The 21,962-nt window shown below is 39.8% G+C and overlaps 1 pseudogene; it reads left to right on the forward strand.

The window, feature by feature from the left end:
- The first annotated feature begins 1,317 nt into the window (after positions 1-1,317).
- Positions 1,318-6,515, forward strand: LOC102266536 (large ribosomal subunit protein uL30-like; annotated as a pseudogene).
- Positions 6,516-21,962: the final 15,447 nt, after the last annotated feature.

Below are 21,962 nucleotides of genomic sequence, written 5' to 3' on the forward strand. Positions count from 1 at the left end.
CCTGGGATTCTCCAGGAAAGAACACTGGAGTGGGTTGCCATTTCCTTCTCCAATGCATGAAAGTGAAAAGTGAAAGTGAAGTCACTCAGTTGTGTCTGACTCTTAGCGACCCCATGGACTGCAGCCCACCAGGCTCCTCCATCCATGGGATTTTCCAGGCAAGAGTGCTGGAGTGGGGTGCCATTGCCTTCTTCGAGTATGTGAGCTACTATGAACCAAATCCAAAGAATGGAATTTTGAAAAATACGCCCTAAGAAAAATTGCCAAGAGTTGTTTTGATCCCAGCAAGCGAAAGGAAAAAGAGTTCTGATTGTGGATAAATAAGAATAAGAGTGTCAGGCAGGCAGCAAATGAGTGCTCTCCTTTTGTTAGGAGAGGTCCTGAGTTAACAAAGGATACAAACTACTCATAAATGTATGCAAGGTTTCCCAGAACAGGCAAAAGGTCTTAACAACAAGAGTTATTCATGACTAGTAGTAGTGTAAAACAAATATAAAATGTCAATAAAAACACATATGTGCTTATAACTCATCCTCTCCATTATTAATTGGCAATATCTTAAGGTCAAATAAGTGTGAACATTCAGTCCTGTTTTTTTTTTTTTTACTTGGAGTCTAATTGCTTTACAATGTTGTGTTAGTTTCTGCTGTACAACAAAATGAATCAGCTGTATGCATGTGTGTGTGTGTGTGTGTGTATATATATATATATATATATATATATATTTCACCTTGCTCCTAACCCTCCCCTATTCAGTCCTGTTTTTATGTCTAGATGGTTGGATCAAGGTTCCTCTGTTAAACTAACATGTCTCCAACATTAGGGTCAGTGTTAGGTGCCTTGGGGACAAATGTAAAAAATGGCAAAGTATATATTTTCTATTTCTGACATAAATAAGTAACCAAATTAGGACTTTCATTTTTGGCTTGAGGCACTAAGGACTCTATTTTGCTAAAAGGTAAGATCCTTGGACAAAATAGCAGAGACATTTCCTTTTAAAGTGGGAGAACTGTTGGACGGAACCAAGGAAGGCTTACTTAATCTTTTTGAAAACTCTTTTTTAGAGTCACAATTGTAATACACAATTTCCTAATGTTTGCTGGCCAGTGTTCTCTGATGTAACCACTGAAAGCAGCCACAGCAGTAGCTGTGAGAATGGATCCGATAAGCTTTAAGAGTAAGTCAGTAGCTTGTATAAATGAACAAATAAAAAATGTTACAGTATAAAGAAATAAAACCCACATATGTACCATGGGATTGCCTAGCTTTCAAGAAGACATATCTGCAGATGTAGTTATCTCTTTCCCAGCCAGAACCATGGAGGGTACAGAAGAGAAGAAAAAGAAGGTTTCTATTGTGCTAGAAACCCTTAAGAAAGAGCAAAAGAATTTCATAGAGCTTATGATCAAGTGCCTGGGAAAGAAGTTTCCCCAAATGTTGCTTTGAGAGGCAAGGAGGAAGCTTATCTATGAGAAAGCTAAGCCCTATCACAAGGAATACAGGCAGCTTTAAGAACTGAAAGTCAAATGACCAGGGTGGCATGAGAAGCCGGCAACTTTTGTGTACCTGTAGAACCCAAGTTGGCATTTGTCATCAGGATAAGAGGTATCAATGGTGTCAGCCCGAAGATTCTAAAGGTGTTACAGTGTCTTCACCTTTGTCAGATCTTCAGTGGCACCTGTGTGAAGTTCAACAAGGCTTCACTTAAGACACTGAGAATTAGGGAACCATATGTCACATTGTTGTTCAGTCACTCAGTCGTGTCCAACTCCTTGCGACCCCATGAACTGCAGCACGCCAGGCTCCCCTGTCCTTCACTGTCTCCCAGAGTTTGCTCAAATTCATGTCCATTCAGTCAGTGATGCCATTCAACCATTTATCTTCTGTTGCCCCCTTCTCCTCTTGACCTCAGTCTTTCCCAGAATCAGGGTCTTTTCCAATGAGTAGGCTCTTCACATCAGGTGGCCAAAGTATTGGAGCTTCAGCTTCAGTACCAGTCCTTCCAATGAATATTCAGGGTTGATTTCTTTCAGATTGACTGGTTTGATCTTCTTGCTGTCCAAGGGACTCTCAAGAGACTGCTCCAGCACCAAAATTTGAATTTAGCACTCAGCCTTTTTTATGGTCCAACTCTCACATCCATACATGACTACTTGAAAAACCATAACTTTATTATTATTATTTTTTTATTTTGACATTTTTTATTGTTTTTTAGATAACTTACTATTGTCATACATGTGACCATCTCTATCAAACTTTTATAAGTATTTAGTTTTTGCCAGAATTTTTTAGAAGTTCATTATTGTTTTTTATATCAACTATTCTTTTTTTAAAAATTTAAATTTATTTATTTTAATTGGAAGCTAATTACTTTACAATATTGTATTGGTTTTGCCACACACCAACATGAATCCACCATGGCTGTACACGTGTTCCCCATGCTGAACCCCCGTCCCACCTCCCTCCCCATACCATCCCTCTGGGTCATCCCAGTGCACCAGCCCCAAGCATCCTGTATCCTGCATCAAACCTGGACTGGTGATTCATTTATTATATGATATTATACATGTTTCAATGCCATTCTCCCAAATCATCCCACCCTCTCCCTCTCCCACAGAGTCCAAAAGACTGTTCTATACACCTGTGTCTCTTTTGCAGTCTCGCATACGGGGTTATCATTACCATCTTTCTAAATTCCATATGTATGCGTTAGTATACTATATTGGTGTTTTTCTTTCTGGCTTACTTCACTCTGTATAATAGCCTCCAGTTTCATCTACCTCATTAGAACTGATTCAAATGTATTCTTTTTAATGGCTGAGTAATACTCCATTGTGTATATGTACCACAGCTTTCTTATCCACTCATCTGCTGATGGACATCTAGGTTGCTTCCATGTCCTGGCTATTATAAACAGTGCTGCGATGAACACTGGGGTACACATGTCTCTTTCAATTCTGGTTTCCTTGGTGTGTATGCCCAGCAGTGGGATTGCTAGGTCATATGGTAGTTCTATTTCCAGTTGTTTAAGGAATCTCCACACTGTTCTCCATAGTGGCTGTACTAGTTTGCATCCCCATGAACAGTGTAAGAGGGTCCCCTTTTCTTCACACCCTCTCCAGCATTTATTGCTTGTAGACTTTTGGATCGCAGCCATTCTGACTGGCATGAAATGGTACCTCATTGTGGTTTTGATTTGCATTTCTCTGATAATGAATGATGTTGAGCATCTTTTCATGTGTTTGTTAGCCATCTGTATGTCTTCTTTGGAGAAATGTCTAGTTTTTTGGCCTATTTTTTCCATTTATGATAAAAACTCTCCAGAAAGCAGGAATAAAAGGAACATGCTGCTGCTAAGTCACTTCAGTCATGTCCAACTCTGTGTGACCCCATGGATGGCAGCCCACCAGGCTCCCCTGTCCGTGGTATTCACCAGGCAAGAACACTGGAGTGGGTTGCCATTTCCTTCTCCAATGCATGTAAGTGAAAATTGAAAGCGAAGATGCTCAGTCATATCCTACCCTCAGCAACCCCATGGACTACAGCCTTCCAGGCTCCTCCATCCATGGGATTTTCCAGGCAAGAGTACTGGAGTGGGGTGCCATTTGCTTCTCCAAGAAGGAACATACCTCAACATAATAAAAGCTATATATGATGAACCCACAGCAAACATTATCCTCAATGGTAAAAAATTGAAAGCATTTCCCATAAAGTCAGGAACAAGACAAGGGTGCCCACTTTCACCACTACTATTCAACATAGTTTTGGCCACAGCAATCAGAGCAGAAAAATAAATAAAAGGAATCCAAATTGGAAAAGAAGAAGTAAAACTCTCACTATTTGCAGATGACATAATCCTCTACATAGAAAACCCTCAAGACTCCACCAGAAAATTACTAGAGCTAATCAATGAATATCGTAAAGTTGCAGGATATAAAATCAACACACAGAAATCCCTTGATTTCTATACACTAATAATGAGAAAATAGAGAAATTAAGGAAATGATTCCATTCACCATTGCAATGAAAAGAATAAAATACTTAGGAATATATCTACCTAAAGAAACTACAGACCTATATATAGAAAACTATAAAACACTGGTGAAAGAAATCAAAGAGGACACTAATAGATGGAGAAATATACCATGTTCATGGATCAGAAGAATCAATATAGTGAAAATGAGTATACTACCCAAAGCAATCTATAGATTCAGTGCAATCCCTATCAAGCTACCAACGGTATTTTTCACAGAGCTAGAACAAATAATTTCACAATTTGTATGGAAATACAAAAAACCTTGAATGGCCAAAGCAATCTTGAGAAAGAAGAATGGAACTGGAGGCATCAACCTGCCTGACTTCAGGCTCTACTACAAAGCCACAGTCATCAAGACAGTATGGTACTGGCACAAAGACAGAAATATAGATCAATGGAACAAAATAGAAAGCCCAGAGATAAATCCATGCACCTATGGACACCTTATCTTTGACAAAGGAAGCAAGAATATACAATGGATTAAAGACAATCTCTTTAACAAGTGGTGCTGGGAAAACTGGTCAACCACCTGTAAAAGAATGAAACTAGAACACTTTCTAACACCATACACCAAAATAAACTAAAAATGGATTAAAGATCTAAACATAAGACCAGAAACTATAAAACTCCTAGAGGAGAACATAGGCAAAACACTCTTTGACATAAATCACAGCAGGATCCTCTATGACCCACCTCCCAGAATTCTGGAAATAAAAGCAAAAATAAACACACACAGAACAGAAGTCGCTCAGTTGTGTCTGACTCTTTGCGACCCCATGGATTGTAGCCCACCAGGCTCCTCGGTCTATGGGATTTTCCAGGCATTAATACCGGAGTGGGTTGCCGTTTCCTTCTCCAAAAAATAAACAAATGGGATCTAATTAAAATTAAAAGCTTCTGCACAACAAAGGAAGCTATAAGCAAGGTGAAAAGACAGCCTTCAGAATGGGAGAAAATAATAGCAAATGAAGCAACTGACAAACAACTAATCTCAAAAATATACAAGCAACTCCTACAGCTCAATTCCAGAAAAATAAATGACCCAATCAAAAAATGGGCCAAACCATAACTTTAACTATATAAATCTTTGTTGGCAAAATGATCTCTGCTTTTTAATATACTGTCTAGATTTGTCATAGCTATTTTCCAAGGAGCAAGTGTCTTAATTTCGTGGTTGCAGTCACCATCTGCATTGATTTTGGAGGCCCAGAAAATAAAATCTGACACAATTTCCCTTTTTCCCAATCTATTTGCCATGAAATAATAGGACTAGAGGAGAAGGCAATGGCAACCCATTCCAGTACTCTTGCCTGGAAAATCCCATGGATGGAGGAGCCTGGCAGGCTGCAGTCCATGGGGTTGTGAAGAGTTGGACACGACTGAGCGACTTCACTTTCACTTTTCAGTTTCATGCATTGGAGAAGGAAATGGCAGCCCCCTCCAGTGTTCTTGCCTGGAGAATCCCAGGGACGGGGGAGCCTGGTGGGCGGCCATCTATGGGGTCACACAGAGTCAGACACGACTCAAGTGACTTAGCAGCAGCAATAGGACTAGATGCCAAGATCTTCATTTTTGAATGTTGTGTTTTAAGCCAGCTTTTTCACTCTTTTACCTTCATCAAGAGGCTTTTTATTTCCTCTTTGATTTCTGCCATTAAAGTGGTATCACTTGATATCTGAGATTTTTGATACTCCTCCTGGTGATCTTGATTCCAGCTTGTGAGTCATCCCACCCAGCATTTCATATGATGTACCCTGCATATAAGTTAAGTAGGCAGGGTAACAATATACAGCCTTGATGTATTTCTTTCCTAATTTTGAACCAGTCTGATGTTCCATGTCCAGTTCTAACTGTTGTTTCTTAACCTGCATACAGGTTTCTCAGGAGGCAGGTAATGTAGTCTGGTATTCTCAGCTCTTTAAGAATATTCCACAATTTTTTGTGATTCACACAATCAAAGGCTTTAGTGTAGTCAATGAAGCAGAAGTAGAGTTGTTTTTTTTTTTTGGAATTCCCTTGATTTTTGTATGATCTAACATATGTTGTGTGTGGGGGAGAGTACCCAAATCTGAAGTCTGTAAATGAATTGATCTGAAAGCATGGTTATGGCAAAATCAATAAGAAATGAATTGTCCTGACAGATAACTCATTGATTGCTCTTTCTCTTGGCAAATATGGCATCATCTGCATGGAGGATCTGATTCAGGAGATCTAAACTTTTGCAAATTATTTCAAAGGAGCAAACAATTTCCTGTGGCCCTTCAAACTGTCTTCTCCACAAGGTGGAATGAATAAAAAGACCACTGATTTTGTAGAAGGTAGAGATGTTGACAGGGAGGCCTGGCGTGCTGCGATTCATGGGGTCGTGAAGAGTCGGACACGACTGAGCAACTGAACTGAACTGAGAGATGTTGACCATAGGGAAGACCAGATCAACAAGCTTATTAATTATAAGGATGAACTGAAGCATCTCCCATGACTATTTTTGTAATCTGGTCAGTTATTAAACAGTGAATACTTTCAAATTTAAATATATTGTTGTCTGGGTGACTTTTATCTTTCCTCTGCCTTCCCCTAACTATTGTGGCAAATCTTGATGTGGTAGAATGAAGTCAAATCAACAGCCTGTAGAACAAAAAACTGAGGGTCCAGTCTGTGTCTTGTGAAAAGCATTCCTTGGGTTTATTGAAGATTTTCCTGTACAAAAGTTCTGATTTTTCACTTTTGAGTTGGCCAAAATGGGTCTATCCTAAGAAAATCTATTTCAGAGGCCTTCATGCATGATTAAAGGTTCAGTTTACAAATAAAATCTATTGCTGAAAATTAAAAAAGAAGATGTACTTAAACAAAGCATAGTGAGTGTTCTTGGAGAAGGCGATAGCACCCCACTCCAGTACTCTTGCCTGGAAAATCCTATGGATGGAGGAGCCTGGTAGGCTGCAGTCCACGGGGTCGCTAAGAGTCAGGCACGACTGAGCGACTTCACTTTCACTTTTCAGTTTCATGCATTGGAGAAGGAAATGGCAACCCACTCCAGTGTTCTTGCCTTGAGAATCCCAGGGACGGGGGAGCCTGGTGGGCTGCCATCTATGGGTCACACAGAGTCGGACACGACTGAAGCCACTTAGCAGCAGCTGCAGCAGTGAGAGTTCTTAGGGTGAAGAGAAAAATAAAAAAGAACAGAATCTTGCAAAGTCTAATGATGGTGATAGTGTGCTATGAACTGGGACATTTGACAGCCAAATTCTTACTGCCATGCTTTTTCAAGAGAAGAGAGGAGAGTGTGACCATATGTAGGGGATGTTGTGTTATGAAATAGTTAGCTGCACAGGCTCAGACTTGGAAAAACTAGTATGATCAGTTCTCAGAAGCTGTGTGAATTCAGGTAAATCATTTAACTCTTAAATGAATACCTTTTAACTCTTTGGTAGTTACTTCCCTAATCTGCTCATAGTAATTCATTAATCCATTTATTTCTTCAACAAATAGTGATTGATTGGCTATTATGCACTCAGTCAGTCAGTTCAGTTGCTCAGTTCAATTCAGTTCAGTCACTCAGTCATGTCTGACTCTTCGCAACCCCATGAATTGCAGCATGCCAACGCCTCCCTGTCCATCACCAACTCCTGGAGTTCACTCAGACTCATGTCCATCTAGTCAGTGATGCCATCCAGACATCTCATCCTCTGTCATCCCCTTCTCCTCTTGCCCCCAATCCCTCCCAGCATCAGAATCTTTTCCAATGAGTCAACTCTTTGCATGAGGTTGCCAAAGTACTGGAGTTTCAGCTTCAGCATCATTCCCTCCAAAGAAATCCCAGGGCTGATCTCCTTCAGAGTGGACTGGTTGGATCTCCTTGCAGTCCAAGGGACTCTCAACAGTCTTCTCCAACACCACAGTTCAAAAGCATCAATTCTTCAGCGCTCAGCCTTCTTCACAGTCCAACTCTCACATCCATACATGACCACAGGAAAAACCATAGCCTTGACTAGACGGACCTTTGTTGGCAAAGTAATGTCTCTGCTTTTCAATATGCTATCTAGGTTGGTCATAACTTTCCTTCCAAGGAGTAAGCGTCTTTTAATTTCATGACTGCAGTAACCATCTGTAGTGATTTTGGAGCCCAGAAAAATAAAGTCTGACACTGTTTCCACTGTTTCCCCATCTATTTCCCATGAAGTGGTGGGACCAGATGCCATGATCTTCATTTTCTGAATGTTGAGCTTTAAGCCAACTTTTTCACTCTCCACTTTCACTTTCATCAAGAGGCTTTTGAGTTCCTCTTCACTTTCTGCCATAAGGGTGGTGTCATCTGCATATCTGAGGTTATTGATATTTCTCCCAGCAATCTTGATTCCAGCTTGTGTTTCTTCCAGTCCAGCGTTTCTCATGATGGACTCTGCATATAAGTTAAATAAACAGGGTGATAATATACAGCCTTGACGTACTCCTTTTCCTATTCAGAACCAGTCTGTTGTTCCATGTCCAGTTCTAACTGTTGCTTCCTGACCTGCATACAGATTTCTCAAGAGGCAGGTCAGGTGGTCTGGTATTCCCATGTCTCTCAGAATTTTCCACAGTTTATTGTGATCCACACAGTCAAAGGCTTTGGCATAGTCAATAAAGCAGAAATATATGTTTTTCTGGAACTCTCTTGCTTTTTCGATGATCCAGTGGATATTGGCAATTTGATCTCTGGTTCCTCTGCCTTTTCTAAAACCAGCTTGAACATCAGCAAGTTCACGGTTCACAGTTCACATATTGCTCATTTGTGTCCAACTCTTTGCGACCCCATGGACTGCAGCACACCAGTCTTCCCTGTCCATCTCCAACTCCCAGAGTTTACTCAAACTCATCCCCATTGAGTCAATGAGGCCATCCAACCATCTTATCCTCTGTCATCTCCTTCTCCTCCCATCTTCAATTTTTCCCAGCATCAGGGTCTGTATTGGAGTTTCAGCTTCAACATCAGTCCTTACAATGAATAGTCAGGACTGATTTCCTTTAGGATGGACTGGTTGGATCTCTTTGCAGTCCAAGGGACTCTCAAGAGTCTTCTCCAACACCACAGTTTAAAAGCATCAATTCTTTGGCACTGAGCTTTCTGTATAGTCCAACTCTCACAACCATACATGACTACTGCAAAAACCATAGCTTTATCTAGATAGACCTTTGTTGGCAAGGTAATGTCTCTGCGTTTTAATATGCTGTCTATGTTGGTCATAACTTTTTTCCAAGGAGTAAACATCTTTTAATTTCATGGCTGAAATCACCATCTGCAGTGATTTTGGAGCCCCATCCCCCAAATAAAGTCTGTCACTGTTTCCATTTTTTTCCCCCATCTATTTCCCATGAAGTGATGGGACCAGATGTCATGATCTTAGTTTTGCACTAGGCCTTGTTTTTAAAACTGGGGTTACAGACCATGACCCTGCTTTCATAAGCTTATATTCTTCAGGGAGAAGGCAGATAATGAACAAATAAATGCACCTGTAATATGCCAGGTGAAAGAAAAATAATAAAATAAAGGATATTAGTGCATGGAAAGGTATAGCATAGGGTTAGTAGTGTATGGGTGTTGTATTTCATATGGGCGGTAAGAGAAGGTTGTTTCAGGTGCTTAGACCTGAAGGCAGAGAAGGCAATGGCACCCCACTCCAGTACTCTTGCCTGGAAAATCCCATGGACGAAGAAGCCTGGCAGACTCCAGTCCATGAGGTTGCAAAGAGTTGGGCACGACTGAGCGACTTCACTTTCACTTTTCACTTTCATGCGTTGGAGAAGGAAATGACAACCCACTCCTGTGTTCTTGCCTGTAGAATCCCAGGGACAAGGGAGCCTGGTGGGCTGCCATCTATGGGGTCGCACAGAGTCGGACATGACTAAAACGACTTAGCAGCAGCAGACCTCAAGGCAGTGAGGAAACAAGCTATATAGCTATGTGAGGAAGAATACTTCAAGGCAGTCATATGTTGATAATGTTATGCAGCTCACTTTTTTGCTTATTAATATACCACGGATGTCAATACATATATGTTAATCTTATTCTTTAAGTGAGAATTTGTTTGCTCTTGTATAGAAAGTACAGCAGTATAGGGTTTTTTTTTTTTTTTTTTTCATCCTTTGGCTGGAGCAACTCTTATGATGGACATATCATTCTACATATAGATTTGTATGTTTCTTCATTTCCGGAAGTTGAAGTGCTGGTTCAGTGGGTTTATGGATTTAAATTTTTGATGGACATTACTAAATTGCCCATTAACACGTTGTATTCTTGATAATAGACACAATTTTCTTACATTTCTCCAGATACTGAATTGCTTTCCTGATGTTTCAGGGATACCTAACTTTTTCACTTGAGTCATAACTTTTTCAATTTAATTTCTTAATAATTTTCTTATTCAGATTTTCCTGTATTAAATAATTCACTTTCTGTCTTACTCCCTGCTGTCAGAGATTACATAATTAGAACTTAGTTTTAAAGGAGGAAAATAATATCTACTAAGCACCAGAGATCCAACCAGTCCATTCTGAAGGAGATCAGCCCTGGGATTTCTTTGGAAGGAATGATGCTAAAGCTGAAACTCCAGTACTTTGGCCACCTCATATGAAGGGTTGACTCACTGGAAAAGACTCTGATGCTGGGAGGGATTGGGGGCAGGAGGAGAAGGGGACGACAGAGGATGAGATGGCTGGATGGCATCACTGACTCGATGGACGTGAGTCTAGGTGAACTCCGGGAGTTGGTGATGGACAGGGAGGCGTGGCGTGCTGCGATTCATGGGGTCCCAAAGAGTCAGACACGACTGAGCGACTGCATTGAGCTGAACTGAAGCATCACTAACAGGAAACTAACTTTTGGTGTAGATTAGATTGTTTTGGATACTGATTATTAGGAATAAAGTAGAGAATTTCACTAGACCTTTAGTTTTAAACTTTATGAATTTTAGCCTATATGAAGTTAATTAGTCTTATCAGTATTTAGAACAGAACAGAGTTTTAGTCACTGAAAAATAGAAAGTTAAAAAAATTGCTTTAGATCTCAGCTACCTCTTTTATACATCTCTATGATCAAGCTTAACGTTAAATGACTAGACTAACCTAGTAATCCATTTTGGGAAAAATTTGCAAAGAACTTTTAGTATAACTGAAACCTCTTTTCTCCTAAGTCACGGATGTGTGAACAGAACTTAAAACACAGTTATAAGCCTGTCATTGTCAGCATCTGTATGATGGACAGATACAGTAAACATTGAATTCATGTTAGCTTGGTTTTACTCCATTTGTACCTCTTAGAGTTTCAATTTTGTTAGGGAAATAATTCTGGACCAGGCTTATGTTTTCAGTATCTATTATTATGCTCTGTACCTGAAAGGTAGGTTTATGTGGTCAAAAAGAACTTAGAGTTTAACTTGTGGTATAACTTTCCTTTCTTATTCTGGTAACTGATTTTTATCATAACTCAGAAACTGATTGGTCATCTCCATTGGATGGAGAAGACAGTTACATTTTGTTAGCTATGAATACTTTCTTAGAGCATCTCTTGGTCAGGAATCCAGGTACGGTTAGTTGGATACCTCTGAGTATGTCTCAAGGTTGAAATCAAGGTGTCAATTAGATCTATGGTCATTGCAAGGCTACGTTGAATGAGAATCAACTTCTGCATTTATTTATGTAACTCTTGGCAGGCTTTAGGTCCTTGCTTGATGTTGACTGGAGACAACACTTCCTTGAAATATGGGCCTCTCTACAGAGTTACTCACAGCATGGCAACATGCTTCCCCAGAGAAAGGGCTCTAGGGGTAGGGGTGAGCAGGATGGAAGTCATATTTTATAATCTAATTTTAGAAGTGGCATTCTACTAATTCTTTTGTTTTTATACAACCTTTTTATTTTGTAATAATTTTTTTCCAAAAATTTTTACTTTATTTAAAAAAATCAAGTGCATTGAACTTTATCACTGTTTAATATCAGCATCATTATCAATAACAAAACAAAATTGATGAATTACTTCAAATTTGAATAATGGTTACTAAATAAACAAACCATAGAAAATACAATTCACAAATAAGAATTATTAAGATTTATATGAAGTCATACTAAGTTAAACCAATTCAGATATATTTGATAAATAAAAAATTAATTTAAACATTAATAATTTTTATCTCTAGAGTGTGTAAAAATTTTGTTTTTATTTGAAGAAAAAACATTTTGTTTTATTTGAAGAAAACGTCGGGTTTTGTTCATTATTTTATTTATTTTTTACTCTTTTTTTATTTTATTTTTTAACTTTACAATATTTTATTGGTTTTGCCATATATCAAAATGAATCCACCACAGGTATACATGTGTTCCCCATCCTGAACCCTCCTCCCTCCTCCCTCCCCATACCATCCCTCTGGGTCGTCCCAGTGCACCAGCCCCAAGTATCCAGTATCGTGCATCGAACCTGGACTGGCGACTCGTTTCATATCTGATATTATACATGTTTCAATGCCATTCTCCCAAATCATCTCACCCTCTCCCTCTCCTACAGAGTCCAAAAGACTGTTCTATACATCAGTGTCTCTTTTGCTGTCTCATATACAGGGTTATTGTTACCATCTTTCTAAATTCCATATATATGCGTTAGTATACTGTATTGGTGTTTTTCTTTCTGGCTTACTTCACTTTGTATAATAGGCTCCAGTTTCATCCACCTCATTAGAACTGATTCAAATGTATTCTTTTTAATGGCTGAGTAATACTCCATTGTGTATATGTACCACAGCTTTCTTATCCATTCATCTGCTGATGGGCATCTAGGTTGCTTCCATGTCCTGACTATTATAAACAGTGCAGCAATGAACATTGGGGTACATGTGTCTCTTTCAATTCTGGTTTTCTCGGTGTGTATGCCCAACAGTGGGATTGCTGGATCATAAGGCAGTTCTATTTCCAGTTTTTAAAGGAATCTCCACACTGTTCTCCATAGTGGCTGTACTAGTTTGCATTCCTACCAAGAGTGTAAGAGGGTTCCCTTTTCTCCACACCCTCTCCAGCATTTATTGCTTGTAGACTTTTGGATCGCAGCCATTCTGACTGGCGTGAAATGGTACCTCATTGTGGTTTTGATTTGCATTTCTCTGATAATGAGTGATGTTGAGCATCTTTTCATGTGTTTGTTAGCCATCTGTATGTCTTCTTTGGAGAAATGTCCATTTAGTTCTTTGGTCCATTTTTTGATCGAGTCATTTATTTTTCTGGAATTGAGCTGTAGTTGAAAACTTCCCTAAAATGGGGAAGGAAATAATTACTCAAGTCCAGGAAACCCAAAGAGTCCCAAATAGGATAAACCCAAGGCGAAACACCCCAAGACACATATTAATCAAATTAACAAAGATCAAACACAAAGAACAAATATTAAAAGCAGCAAGGGAAAAACAATAAATAACAGGAAATCCCCATAAGGATAACAGCTGATCTTTCAATAGAAACTCTTCAAGCCAGGAGGGAATGGCAAGACATACTTAAAGTGATGAAAGAAAATAACCTACAGCCCAGATTATTGTACCCAGCAAGGATCTCATTCAAATATGAAGGAGAAATTAAAAGCTTTTCAGACAAGCAAAAGCTGAGAGAATTCAGCACCACCAAACTAGCTCTCCAGCAAACACCAAAGGATATTGTCTAGACAGGAAACACAAAAAGGGTGTATAAATTCAAACCCCAAACAATAAAGTAAATGGCAACGGGATCATACTTATCAATAATTACCTTAAACGTAAATGGGTTGAATGCCCCAACCAAAAGACATATACTGGCTGAATGGATACAAAAACAAGACTCCTATGTATGTTGTCTACAAGGGACCCACCTCAAAACAGGGGACACATACAGACTGAAAGTGAAGGGCTGGAAAAAGATATTCCATGCAAATAGAGACCAAAAGAAAGCAGGAGTAGCAATACTCATATCAGATAAAATAGACTTTAAAACAAAGGCTGTGAAAAGAGACAAAGATGGTCAGTACATAATGATCAAAGGATCAATCCAAGAAGAAGATATAACAATTATAAATATATATGCACCCAACATAGGAGCACCACAATATGTAAGACAAATGCTAACAAGTATGAAAGGAGAAATTAACAATAACACAATAATAGTGGGAGACTTTAATACCCCACTCACACCTATGGATAGATCAACTAAACAGAAAATTAACAAGGAAACACAAACTTTAAATGATACAATAGACCAGTTAGACCTAATTGATATCTATAAGACATTTCATCCTACAGCTGTAATAACTTTATATTGTAAAAGTTATAAAGAAAAATTGAAATTCTCCAATGCATCTCTCCTAGTTTCCCCAAATGTTAGTGTTTCACATTGCCCTGGTATTTTTTTCAAAACTAAGAAGCCAACGTTGGTACAGTATTATTAACTAAGCTCAAGCCTTTATTCAGATTTCACCAGTTTTTCTACTAGCAACCTTTTCCATTTCCAGGATCATATCCAGGACACTCTCTTGCCTTTAGCTGTCAAGTCTTCTCACTCTTCTGGGACAGATTATGCAGTATGTCAGATGGACAGAGGCCTGGGGTTGGATAGTCAAACACTTTTCTCGGTTAATGCATATCGTGGATGGTGGGTGAAGCCCTATCAGATGTATTATGGTGGCAGAAGATCTGCTGTGTTTGCAGCAAAGGACTGGGCATGCTGTCGGGCCACGGGGCTGAATGGGGAATGCTGAAGACTTCTGGACTGGCCTCCAGCCAGAAGGGTGTAAGGCCAGGGTGGGTTAGCCAGAGAACACTCTCAGGCTCTAAAGCTGGGGAGTTATGCCCTTACCTGCCAATCGAAACCAAGCTTGCTAGCAAAGCTGGTCACCATGGACTTAAGGGTGTGCCAGTCATATACCCCGACAAGCACAAGACTAGGAAAATTCTTAACCTAAGAAAATGCAACTCCTATTTTTCCAGAACTTAGCCCATGATTTTAACTGTTGAACTCCCACTCTGCATCTCTCAGAACCAACTAATACAAATGAGAAACTCATCTCTTCATTTATGGCTTTGGGTTTTAGGGATCAAGATGGTAATTCTTTGCAGGCCTTTTGGGACCCATGTTCATAAGGGTCTTGGACATGGGAAAGTAGATTCCTAAAAATACCGATACCTTATTCACTCTGGAGAAGGAAATGGCAACCCACTCAGGTGATCTTGCCTGGAGAACTCCATGGATGGAGGAGCCTGGAGGGCTGTAATCTGTGAGGTTGCAAAGAGTTGGACACAGTTGAGTGACTAACACTTATTCACTCAAAATCTAAAACTTTTGCTTTCTCTCCAGGGTCCTTGGAGCTATTGGGACGCATTTGAATTTGATTCCAAACAAAATGAGCTAATCAGTTCAGTTCAGTCCCTCAGTGGTGTCCAATTTTTTGCAACCCCTGTACTGCAGCATGCGAGGCCTCCCTGTCCATTGCCAACTCCTGGAGTTTACCCAAACTCATGTCCATTGGGTTAGTGATGCCATCCAACCATTTCATCTTCTCTCATCCCCTTCTCCTCCTGCCTCCAATCTTTCCCAGCATCAGGGTCCTTTCCAATGAGTCAGTTCTTCACATCAGGTGGTCAAAATACTGGAGTTTCCACTTCAGCATCAGTCCTTCCAATGAATATTCAGGACTGATTTTGTTTAGGATGGTCTTGTTGGATCTCCTTGCAGAACAAGGGACTCTCAAGAGTCTTTTCCAACACCACAGTTCAAAAACATCAATTCTTTGGCGCTTTTATGGCTTTGTCAATTATCTTCATTAAAAGTGAATAGGGCCGAGAATAAAGGTTGGAAAATAAATACTATGTTTCTACTAATAAAAATGACTTAATATTTATTAATAAAATTTTTTCAACTTAGGCAAAAAGATGAATTTAGAAAGAACTTTGGAATGAAATGTCGTGTGAACTGAACAGGTCATGTCATCTCTTTAATCTTTGCATGTGTGTGTGCTAGGCCGCCAAGTTGTGTTCAACTCTGTGCAACCCCATGAACTATAGCCCACCAGGCTGTCAGTTCATGGTATTTCCCAGGCAAGAATACTGGAGTGTGTTCCCATGCCCTCCTCCAGGGGATCCACCCAACACAGGGGTTGAACCTGCGTCTCCTGAATTGCAGGCAGATTTTTTACTGACTGAGCCACCAGGAAAGCCCCTTAATCTTCTTTCACCTCATTTTATCTTCCACAAGGAGTAAGATAAAATGACTTCTTAAGCTCTTCAGAGCTGTGAAAATTGTTGACTGAGCAATGACTATCCACATAAATCTGTTAAAAGAAGATGTTATCAAGAAAGTAAGAAAAATTGGAATGCAAAAGCCTTTCTGCTCTACTAAAGTCAGGTGGCACTATTAAGACATTGATGGAAGCTTGCAAGAGACACTGTATGATGCAGAATATTGTCTCCACCCTTGCATAGTTCAATTTCAATTATTTGCATATTCATGCAGTGACAGTTCCTCCTAACCATCCACAAGGCTCAGTGCCAAGGTAGTCAACAGTCTGGTTGACTGTTTTTGTCTCTTAAAAATTGATCCAACAAATTTATTCAGAGTCATTTTCACCATCTGCTCTATAATTGTGGGTTGGGGGAAGGACAATACACAGCTCAGTTTTAGCATAAAAATTCCACTTAGAGGTGTGACTATGGTCACATCGGTGAAAGCTATAAAAATAAATGCTGCAGGAGTCAAGGAGCTAAGGAACTCGCAGTTAAAATGATAGAATTCTAGAGTATTGTTCCCTCATTGAACTTTTATCTCATTTCTCCACACTTGATGGTAGGTCTTAAACCTAACTGAAATGTAACACATATGCATAGTCCTATTTGCTAAATACTATATGTAATATCTAATTTGATTCAGTAAAAATGCTGTACAATAAGCTAGAACAGCAACAAATATTATTCCAGAATCTACTATTAATATTTTCTTCCACACTGAGGCACCTCAGTGGTTTTAGTGAAAACCAAAGGAAGTGATATTGTAGCAATCAGTGGTCATAAAAATCAAGTTTTAATGGATACCTGGGGATCCACCTAAGTTAGCGAGGGAAAGTGGTCAGAAGGCTGAAGATTAATGTCTGTTTAAAATATTTCACAGCTTCTGTAAAACTGACAGCCATACAGAAGGGACTCTTTGATCAGAGGTTTTTTTACTGTGAAGAGAAAAATAGACACTTCAGCAGAATGATTATTAAGCAGCAGAGAATAATTCAGAGTAAGTGTAAAGCACTGGAGACTTACTTGAATCTATGTATATATGAGGAAAACAACTCATGAACACTGTTTTTCAGGCTTAAGTTAAAGATGGGTCTTATAAAGGCAATAGCTACCAATTTTCACAAGGAAAAGTGATTGGCTTGTCAGCTCAGCATTGTGTGGTTGAAGTAGAGAGCCCTCAGTCCATTCATTGAGTCTGCCTCAAGTTTGTCATCAGGCTATTTTAAAAATGCTGATTCTAAACAATTTTATGAAAAGCCATCACTCTAGTTCCCTGACAACTGCTTCTCTTTTCACCCTCTAAGCCTGGGGTTGTGTAGTGGGCAGGGTTGCATGTATAGGCTCAGGCTTAGAGAAAGCTTCCCTCCTGGTTCCATCAATGACTGTGATAAGAATATGTACTTTTCCTATCCATTCACTACCTTCTTCACGTGTTCACTGACTGTATATTGGGTATTTCCTAGTTACTCATTTTTTAACACATGGAAGTATGGGCAGGTAGTCATGAATCAGCCGTGTCCAGAGCTTTCCTTTTTCTGTGATGTGCTTGATGGTGTTTCTAAAGGAGTAGCCCTGTAAAGACAGTGGATTTGTTTTCAATTTGAACTCTGAAAGAAAGGCCTTTTTCTCGCAAGAGTTCTTGAAAACTTGGCGGATAATGATCAGAAATAAATCTAGATAACAGAGCAGAAGACTTCTACTTGAGGCAGATTGGCTACAAGTCCAATCTGCACAGTAAGAGCATGGATAAAGCATTCAGAGCTGTACTGTGAGTGACTACCAATCAAACTAAGACTTAGTAATATTACTCCTAGAGCAGGAATAAACATTCCCATATAGAACCAGGTTGGTCTGGGGCAAGAGTAGTGGAGGACAGATGGAAGAAATTTCAGATGGAACAGCATATTGCCATATTGGCTAAAAATTTCTACTAGTTCCTCAGAGGAAAAAACAGTGATGGCCAAGTTTACAGCATCTTATTCATTGTGAAGTATATAAGCAGCATATTTTTGTGAGTTTGTTATTGTATAATACATACATATATATACACACACACATATGTGTATATATATACCTAATCAGCATATAATTATCATTTCAGACTATGAGTTTAGTTATGTCCCACAAATGTTTTTGACATTAAAAACAATCCTATAGTTAGTGACTTTCTTCCACATAAGATTTGAAATTAGGAGAGAGACTTATACCTGGATTTGAAGTTTTCTCAATTATTACCATAGTCAAAATTCTGGCTCCCAGCTTTGACAAAATTGCTGAGACGTTGTACTTATAAGTATTTATATCAATAAAATGTATTTCTTGGTGTGTTCTGTTTTCAGTTCATCACCTTAAGTCTTAAATAAATCTTGAAATTGTTACCTTTACTCTAAAACTCTGATCACTTGTCCCTGCCCCTTCCAGTCATTACCTGATTTCAGTCACTGTACTCCTATTTTCTCAGTCAAGTCTGCCAGGCTCCTGTGTCCATGGAATTGTCCAGGCAAGAATACTGGGGTGCCATTCCCTTCTCCAGGGTATCTTCCCAACCCAGGAATCGAACCCATGTCTTCTCTATTGTAGGCAGATTCTGTACTGTCTGAGCCACCAGGGAAGTCCCTCTCAGTACAGTTTTCTCAGCCAGCCATTAAAGGCTTTTTAATTTCTATATAGGAGTTCCTTTGTGTCCTTCTTCTCTGTATGACGTCTATCTCTGGATAGGTAGGATACTCAAATGTAGTGGGCTGATTTTCAGAAATTATAGATGGAGAATTGCTCAGCAGAGGCAGGTTTAATGCAAACTGGACTTAGGTCCACATTTATTGGATCACAGCCCCTTTGGGAGTTTGCCCAATGTAATCTGAAACTGTCCCCACACTCAGACTTGGGTAAGGATGAAAAAGGCAGATGACTTCAGATTGGTAGGTGGCAAAGAAATTGCTGAAGAGGCTTTTCTTGGGTGGCCCCCAGATGAATTGATTTCTGCCAGATCTTAAAGTTTTTAATGGAGGCTTGAAGTGACTTCACCCATGCTCCTAGTCCAGATTATTTCAACACCACATTACAATCTCTAGGCTGTGTTCTTAGCTTCTAGTATGAGAAAGGCAGGTAGGGGACACATTCCACAGACAAGGTTGGGGCAAGCAGGTTCTAAATTCTAGGTCCTGCTCAAAGGTCAAATGTGCTATCACATCTTCTTGATGATCATCTCAGTCGTATCCCAGGTAAGAGCAGCCTGGGCTATGAGGGTATTCAATTTCAAGTTTACTGAAGGAGTTGTGTGTCATGAAGGCAGACATGGATGGGTCATTACACAAAACCTCTGAATTCATCTTGGCCGTTCTCTGTTGCTGACTCTTTGCTTTGGCATTGTTCTAATTTTAATGAAACATATTACTTATAAAAGGGCTCCCCTGATAGCTCAGTTGGTAAAGAATTTGCCTGCAATGCAGGAGACCCTGGTTTGATTCCTGGGTTGGGAAGGTCTTCTGACGAAGGGATAGGCTACTCACTCCAGCATGCTTGGGTTTCCCTTGTGGCTCAGCTGGTAAAGAATACACCTGCAATGTCGGAGACCTGGGTTCAACCCCTGGGTTGGGAAGATCCCCTGGAGAAGGGAAAGGCTACCCACTCCAGTATTCTGGCCTGGAGAATTCCATGGACTGTGTAGTCCATGGGGTCGCAAAGAGTTGGACATGACTGAGTGACTTTCACTTTCATTACTTGTAAAGGAATAAATTAAAAAAAATGAAGACATAGGAAATGTACTGTCATGGAGCAAGTCTGGAGAAAATTTTTAATCCTATAGTGAGATAACAGGGACCTAAATTTGAGATATGAAAATGGAAAAGATAAGAACACAGACAGAATTATGAGGTAGTGATTGGTGAAATGTGGGAACTAACGGGTAAAGAGCTGGCAAGGATAACACAAAAGGTTTTAACTTCAGCTGATTAGGGCCACAAGAGGAGAGGCAAGTCTTAGGTGGAAAGAACTAAGTTTTGTTTTTTGAATGCACTGAATTTGTGATGTCTGGGGCCCCTCCTGGTGGAGTGGCTTCACGGCACTGGAGTGACTTTGAGGAGATTCCCCATGTCCAAGAGCAAAGGAGAAGCCCCAGCAAGATGGTAGGAGGGGCAAAATAGCATATAGAATCAAACCCCATACCCGCCAGAGATGCTCAGAGGACTCAAACAAACCTTGTGTGCACCAGGACCCAGGGACCCCACAGAAACTGAGCCAGAACTGTGTTTGGGTGTCTCCTGAGGAGGTACAGGTCAGCAGTGGCCTGCCACGGGGGCAGGCGCTGTGGGTACAGCAGACCTGGGTGTGGCATAAGCCCTCTTGGAGGAGGTCGCCTTTAGCCCCACCATAGAGCCACCAGAACTTACACAGGACTGGGAAACAGACTCTTGGAGGGAACAAACAGAACCTTGTGCACCAGGACCCAGGAGAAAGGAGCAAGGAGGTCCAACCAGTCCATCCTAAAGGAAATCAGTCCTGAATATCCATTGGAAGGACTGATGCTGAAACTGAAACTCCAATACTTCAGCCACCTGATGCGAAGAGCTGACTCATTGGAAAAGACCCTGATGCTGGGCAAGATTGAGGGTGGGAGGAGAAAGGGATGACAGAGGATGAGATGGTTGGACAACATCACCAACTCAATGGACATGAGTTTGAGTAAACTCCAGGAGTTGGTGATGGACAGGGAGGCCTGGTGTGCTTTGGTCCCTGGGGTCGCCAAGAGTCAGACAGGACTGAACAACTGAACTGGGGCCCCTCCAAGAAAAGATGTCTAGCAGGAAATTGCACATACAGGTATAGTACTTGTAAGAGTCCTAAGCAATGACATAATAAACTAACAACAGCAGTAATCAGATGTTTCACTAATTTGCTAAGCCCTATACTATGCGCTTTCTGTTCTGCCTTTCTAATCTTATATGCCTGAATATAATGTGTTGGACTGTGCTTTCTCAAACTCCTAATCTAAATTCTGTTAGTGAACCATCAATATTTCTAGTCTGAGTAACAATCTTTTTGGCACTTCAGTATTGTTCGACTTTTCTCTCCCATCAGTTATCAGTTATTTCAGTGGAATTTTAGAAGGAAGGAGAGATGGATGGGTCGTTAGTTTGCCTTCTTGCACTTGAAGCCAGAAGCTGTGAGTTGAGGTATGACTCTGTGTTCTAGAAAGTTTAATCACATTTTGAAATACATTAGACTTTTTCAGGCAGTCAAGGCATCATCATTTCATTCTACCAAAGTATACTCTATAATAGCCTGAAGGAGATACAACATGATTTTTTTTAATAAAATGTTGATTTCTTAGTCATAATGAAAAAAAAGATGCTAAACGAAGTTTGAGGTCAGGCTTTTCTCCTTTTCTTTCACTTGCCATTAAGAGATCTTGCAATAAAGGATTTATTTTTGAAGTTTTTCAGATATATAAAATAAACATTTATGGAAAATATGGAAAAGTACAAGGAAAAAAGGAACAAGTCATACCTAATTCTACCAGTCAGATACAATCCTATACATACACGGGGTATTTAATTCTAGTCTTTTTCTGTATGTACATAGTAGGTGTGTGTATTTGTGTGTATACATATATACACATAAATATATATGTATAAAGATATGTATAATACAAGCTGTCTTTTACCTAG

The sequence above is a fragment of the Bos mutus genome, chromosome 7, assembly GCF_027580195.1.
Source record: "Bos mutus isolate GX-2022 chromosome 7, NWIPB_WYAK_1.1, whole genome shotgun sequence".
NCBI classification, from domain to species: Eukaryota; Metazoa; Chordata; class Mammalia; order Artiodactyla; family Bovidae; genus Bos; species Bos mutus.